The sequence below is a fragment of the Dermacentor andersoni genome, chromosome 8, assembly GCF_023375885.2.
Source record: "Dermacentor andersoni chromosome 8, qqDerAnde1_hic_scaffold, whole genome shotgun sequence".
Taxonomy (NCBI): domain Eukaryota; kingdom Metazoa; phylum Arthropoda; class Arachnida; order Ixodida; family Ixodidae; genus Dermacentor; species Dermacentor andersoni.
The window spans coordinates 41,780,437-41,787,460 of NC_092821.1; the positions used below are offsets into that span (position 1 = coordinate 41,780,437).

General features: G+C 47.3%; 1 long non-coding RNA gene across 1 annotated transcript; it reads left to right on the forward strand.

The window, feature by feature from the left end:
* The first annotated feature begins 4,455 nt into the window (after positions 1-4,455).
* LOC126526401 (uncharacterized) lies at positions 4,456-6,108 on the forward strand. The gene is made up of 2 exons (XR_011896268.1): positions 4,456-4,545; positions 5,763-6,108. It is a non-coding gene; the product is annotated as an uncharacterized lncRNA (long non-coding RNA).
* The last annotated feature ends 916 nt before the right edge of the window (positions 6,109-7,024 follow it).

Here is a 7,024-nt window from a genome sequence, read left to right on the forward strand (position 1 = left end):
TCTGATATATTTCTTTTCGTTTGCTTTTTGGGCAGGCATCCCGATTGCCAATTCGGCTCAATTAAAAGTGGTTGTTTACCTCCTTGAACGCATCACTTTTGCCTTTTCTCAACACGTGGTTCACTTTCCGGTTCCCGGTCACTTCCCGGTGACAAACACCAGCGCTACTCACCAGTCACAACCATTTTATGAAGAAAAACCGCACACAAGGCCGGGTGTGTCATGGGTAAGTAGAACCAGCTTTAAAAACAGGGAGGCATAATGTAGACATATGGGATCAGCAAGATATTGTTTGTGGTCATCTTGAGCTACGGGAACTATCTTTGAAGGACGATTATTTCACGAATTATTTACATTTGAATATTCAAGATTTTTAATGTTCGTGTTCGGCCTTAAGTTCTTTCTGGAAAGTTGTAGCGTGTGCTCAGAAGCACTTAGAAGAGGACTTTCATAACAATAATTTTTTGCATGTTTATTTTCTTTTTCTGGATATGAAGAAAGTCCGTGAACTATGAAAAGCAACTACGTCGATACATGCTGGCGCGTCTGGATTGTTTCACTTTAAAGTCAGTTTCCAATGAGGGAAGCCCCCATGGCTGTCTAAAGCCGACGAGTGCGTTTGTAGTCGTGTTCGTTGGTGTCCTATCGCTTATCATTTAAGAGAGTGGCGGATTCAGATCTTCCAAAGGAAGGTGGAGAATTATGCTTCGCGGCTGATTAGCACGCAGAAAAGTTATGCAGCTGCACCGCAATCGCTTATATTAAGTGTAAAGCAAACCTTCCGTGAAGTGGATAAATAAGTGTTATAAATCTGTTCAGTTTCGGCACCGCGTTTTTCAGCATGGTGATTACGTGACTGCCTGGCTAGAGGAGAAGACGCGGAGACACCTACAACGCGAAGTCACGGGACCCTCGGTATCGAAGATTGCCCTGCCTCAGTGACCGCCCTACATTCATTACACAATGTCTGGGAAAGCCGGTTTCACCCAAGCACTGTCTCATAGATCGCGGCCCAATTTACGTTTCTATAATACAATACGTGGATGTTTTTGCAATGAGTAGTTGAGTACTAGTGACAGAATTTAACTTAGGGTTGGTTTCGTCATCGGGCAAGCGCTTGAATGTCCCAGGGGAGTGTCTAATCACGTCCTGCATTTACCTCAATTTCTCTATTATTAAGGCTCTGTTCGCGATAATATTGACGCCTTAGAGATTCTCGAGCACTAATCTATCCCTTTAGCTTGACTTAGTATTTGCCTTTAGTGCCCCTTTAGTTGACTCTGCCAGACTGTAGCTGAGACGATCTTTGTGCACTTGAGTTTGTGTGTATCGTGGTCTTGATACTTACTTTGTCTCCTGCTTTCTTATTTTTCTTGAATAACGAATTTCGGATTTTCTGATAAGCTGCTCGCACGTATTCTACCTTTCCAAGCTGCTACAACTAAATAAAGAATGACAGTCACTTAAGTATCCTTACGTGACTTGAATGCAAAAGCATTATGACTTCTCTAAAAAATTGATTACGCCCATGATACGTGATGTCGTACATACATTGAGGTCATACATTGTCACGTGTCCTTCACAACTTTACCTAAATGCCTCTTACTGCGCTTTCCTATAATTTGTGCCAATCTTAATCTACCTTCGTCCGCTTTAATCCAGTTTAAGTCACCTTCATCACGTTATAGCATCATTATGTCGTTGTACTCCACCATAAGTCTCCTTACTCTAACTGGTTCGAACTTACAAGGCGCTGATGATGATTTTCCTTAGCACTTATTGCGGACAATTGCCACTTTTCTGCGTCATGGCACATATAATGCCTTCGCATTAAAGAAAATAGCAGAACTGTCGACATACAAATGTGTCTAAATGAGACCAGTACGTTGTCAGAGTGCCTCATCTAAATGCATAAAAGCTAGTACTTGGCTGCGCTTTGAAGTCAACTACCGCGTGTTGACATATCCCAGTGTGCACACTGCCTATTCACTCCCACTTCCTCTCAGCAGTGCATTACATTTACCATTGTGAAAGCAGGTATGCTGACACATGAGGTGCGTTAGGGCCGTGCTGTCCCTGTACCGACGGCGCATGCATGGCCCGCCAGCAGAGGGCTATACTCGGGGACAACTATGCGTGGCTATTACGGAAAAGACACAGAAGCAGGTCGCGCAGAAGTGAGAGCGCTTCCGAAAAAGGGTCCCGCGTTTTAATCCACGTCAGTTTAGGGCGGGGAAGACAAAACATGACCACCTTATCAGCACCAGTTTTATAAGACCGAATGAACCACTGAGTGTAAAGGTTTTTTTTATTTTTCGGCTGTTCCCTCCCGCGTCCCAGTAAACGCGAGACCGGCGCACATGGAAGCGGCGACGATTACCAGCGTGTGTTTCCAGTAACTAAAAGCCCCGTCAAACGTTGCCGCACTACTTCACGCGGTGTCACAAGTGCAGCAGCCACGCGACCGTAGCTTTCCCTTCATAGCGCACAGAAAGTTGTCCGCGAGTGTACGTGCCTTTTAAAGCACTGTACGTTTGGCTGCAAAAACGACGGAGGTTAAGTGAAGGATGTACCCGATTCGATGCACTGTCACGCTGCGCGCTATTCGTTCTTCAGCGGAGCCGAGACAGTGTTCTACCTAATTCTGCTGTGGGTGTGCACCAGCGCTACTGCACGGCAGCTGTGCGCATACCACACCATGCGGGAAAGGGAAAAAAGAAAAAAGAACTAGGAAGGAGCGTTTTTAGACATTCTCGAATTCATAAAACAATATAAATAAAAGCGCTTGTCACGTGATAGACAAGCAGTATATTATAGGTGCCTCGCTTTCGTTGCGTCCTCTACGGTGATCTCATCGCTCCTGTTAGGTGGAAAGGTAGAGGGATGAAAATTAGCGTAGAAAAAAATATCACCGCAGTTTGAGATGTGTTGCTACTACTCTGACGAACCCCGCCGGAGTGCCTAGAAAAGTTAGACCACGCTCCAGAGTTCTGCGAGGGCCTCGAGGCGATAGGGCTGGCGACCCCACCAACAGCGTCGGTGGGCGCAAGTAACACCTCAGAAATCCTATCTGGAGGCGCCGCGCGGCTCCGCGGCATCTTCAAAGAGCAGGGTGAACAAGCCACTTTCAGTCTTCCGCGTTTCGGTCTGCTCTCCTCACCGTGGAAAGGAATCTCTTCGTTCCGGTTTAATTCCGCGCCGCCTGTTTACGGGACACTTAAGGCAAATATATGGGCAGTCACCGCGCTCGCGATGCCTTCAGCCAGCGGGCGGGAATTTCACGAGCCATCGCGACACCTGGTGCGCAATTCGGTCCTGCCTAATCCTTTGAGCACTACTTCCGCACACCGGATGTTGTCCGAGGCAACGGCGCGTTGCGTTGGCGCCGCTGCCGTTTCGCGATAGCGCGGACAGTGGTGGACCGGCCGGCCCCGTGGACATCTCAAACACGCACGCGAGCGGGCGCAGTGCGAGTAGCCAAAATCGCTGGCCCGAATCAGGCGGCAGGGATCAACAGAGTCGCCCACGGCGGGCGCCCCGCGTGAAAGGGGCCCCGTGACTGGGGCGTGTCCCACTGGCACGAACTGCTCGCTGTCTTATTTACGCGCGGACCCCTTCCTCGGTCACGCCAAGGCTCTGGGGGCACCCGCTGGCGTCGTTGATTTACGCCGCTTCACGGGAGTACTTGCATGCAGTGCAGTTCGACTTGCCTGAAAGTAAAGCTCGCGATAAACGCGAAGGGTAGGCGGTTTTAAAGAGCAAGCGTACACGCACTTTAAACGGGGCAAAGTTTGTAATGATGCAGGCAGCAGATGCGGAGAGGACAGACGGTTCGCGTTCACTCACTGAAGCTACGGTAGCGCCTATACATCTAAAAGATTGACAAAAGAGAAAACGGGTTCAAATTTCCTAAACTACCATAACGACACTGTGGTGCAGTGTTCCAAATTGTGTTCGACCTGTTGGGGTTTCTCAATGTACGCCGAAATGTGAGTATGCGAGGATTGGGAGCGGTACACTACCATCTAAATATGGCTTCTGTGGCCGGTGATCCAACGCGCAACCTCGTGATCAACTACAGCATGCCATAGCCACGAGCCACCTAATGCCACCAATTTCTTGTTCGGGTATATTTTGCTCGGTGTCAACAAGCAAGGCTTACCCACTCTTGGGCGTATCCAGCATTGCCTGCTACTGCGTACGCTCGAATAAAGCAGCAATTCCTCTAGGAGTTCCTTTTCCTTTAAACGTGTCCATACTGCACGGAATTATGTGGAATTAAGCAAGGGTGCACGTAATTCCTCTTTTTATTGCGCAGTAGCCACATTGATTACCCTCTTTCTCAACAGCCGGTAAGGCGCCTCTGTTCGATTCCCTTTCCCCAATCTCCGCCCCTTGTTAATCCTCTCTGCGATCGCGCACAGAGACTCACGAGAGGCGGTGGTCGAGACGTATATAAGAAACCGTGAGCAGCACTAGAGTCCACAGTTGACCACTGCCTCCAATCGCAAAGGAACTAACGCAAGGAAGATGATGAAGAGTACGGTAAGGATCCAAACTAGCATCCCTTTGTATCCCCTTCTGTTTCAGTATTCTGCCATTTTTCCCGCCTAATGATAATTATCACTTTAGGAAAGATGCATAACACGTAACGAAATAGTGAACGTAGCTATTCAAGTAAGTGGGAAAGACAAAAGTCTGTAGGTACGATTTTCTCATTTGGCTGATGCTTGTTGTGTTTCTGCTTAGACAAGGGCAATTCTTCAATGTAATTATTGGGGCTTTCGCTTTGAACCACTAATTTAGAAAGGCAAGCGAATGGAACCTAGGTTGAATTAAATATTCGGTGTGGCGAGTTTCAGTAGCGAGTCTTTGCTTAATTAACCGACTGGTATAGCTGTTAATGAAGACAGACATACTAAGTGAAGAACAAAAGCACTGATTTCTATTCGTGAGTTATAAATGTGCATCCACTTTTTGCTCCAAAGAAGGAGCATGTACACTGATAGATTTTCACCCACGAAAATTGCACGTAGGCCGCGAGGCTGGCCAAATTGGAATTCGGGGAGCGTAGCCCGCACTGGAATGTGGCTGGAAACCCAGCCCAGCCAACCACATCCGGCTGAGTAGCAGAACGTCATACCTCACAATAATTATTTTAAAATTTTATCGACACCTTTAACTGAAGCCTACAATCTCGCAGTTGGCAGGCCGTCGACTAATGTCTCAACACTTTCTTTATCCAACAGCGTGTATGTAATTTTAGCCAACAACCCTTTCGGATGGTTATGTACCGCAATATAAGGATATGTTTGAAATTATTAACTTGGATCTTTTCTGTATAGAATACAGCCTGTAGATATTTAAAAAAGGTTTGAAGGAAAAGTCTGAGAGAAGAGAGCTTTTCAAATTGGGGCAAACAAACATTCTTAACACTGCCTAAATCCATTTCTGGTTGGGATAAACGGCTCACTGCCGGAGCAGGCAGGACGTGTTGTTTGGTGATGAAAACGTGATGTGTTCTTCGGACACTGGATGGTGCTGTCGGCATGTATCAGTGATCAAGGCGGTGAACAACAGTACGGCCACCTGTTAAGCTCGCTCGCCTTTCAAATGTATCCGAGTGTAAAATATACCCCTCCGATGCGGAAGCAGTTTGCGGATTGACCTCCCGAACCAGTAGTTAAAACATGTCTCTACTTTGGCTTCACACTCTTTGCTTCAATCCTGCCAAGCACCGTTTCAATATCTTCCGTCCGCAGCTTGCCACGCTTCTCTTGGTCCTTCTGGCTGCTTCGGCGGTGAACGCTGGTATTCACTACGGAGGATACGGCGGAGGTGGCTACGGAGGTGGCTACGGAGGCGGATACGGCGGCGGTCACGGAGGAGGCTACGGCAAGGTGATCGTTCTTCACGGAGGCTACGGAGGCGGCGGCGGGTACGGCGGTGGTTATGGCGGTGGCTACGGGGGTCACGGCTGGTGGTGATCACTTCTCGGCGAAAGATGAGGCATGCAGGCCGCCATCACTGCGTTCACATCGACGGCAAGACACATGTGTGCTACTTGAATGGAGACCCTCAATTTGTAAATAAACTTACCATCTCGAACTTCGGGTGCTGCACTCCTCCGAAAACAACAAACAAAAACGGCACTTTCTGAGACCGCCGCAAACCAGAGCCCCATGTCAGCATCTTTTTGCATGATCATTGTGCAGTAAGAAAACACCCTTGTGGCCTCTAACGTTTAGCAGGTGCTTTTTCCGATTATCTAGTTCTGAAGCATTGTTGTCCCCAAGTAACAGACTGGCATTGAGAAAAGCTGTCGTGTGTGACTCGTGATTAATTCTGACGTCCAAAGTTCCTTAATGCAGACATAAATATAAGTAAGCCACCCTGCATGAAGTGCGGGTGTCACGACTAGGCATGAAACACAAGAGTTCGTTGCACAGCGGCAGAAAGCCATTGCCACTGAGCAACAACGGTGAATGCCGTCGCCTGCGCAACGCCTATTATACAATGCTATCTCAAGCTGCGCATTGTACCATTCAAACTGCAATATCTTTAGCAGCATCCGATTAGTGAACAGGACAAAGAAAGAAGGAATTAAGTCCGGAGACAATTATGATCTTAGTTCTTTCTTTTACTTCCAAATTTCGCCGCCTTGTGTAATGTGGTTCAAAAAGAAAACCAGGAGTAGTTTGTATGCTGGGCTGCAAATATTAAGTTCTTGTTTGTACGTTGAACAACATTCTTAAAGATTATTTTGGCTTAGTGCCAGAGCCAGCGGCTACATGCAGCGGTAAAGGCGTAGTGTGAAGTGTACCAAGGTTTCGAGATATTCGGAGGCTTCAAGTGGTGGAGAACTGCGTTTTCAAAATCCAGAAGGTTAAGAAAATGTAAAAAAAAGAGAACGCCTATTTGGCGGTATTAGAACAACAGAAAAGGACTGAGTTAATTTATTTTCTTTGTTTCTAATTAGCCAAGAAGGTAGGCTACATCAGAGAAAGCTATCCGAATACACCGT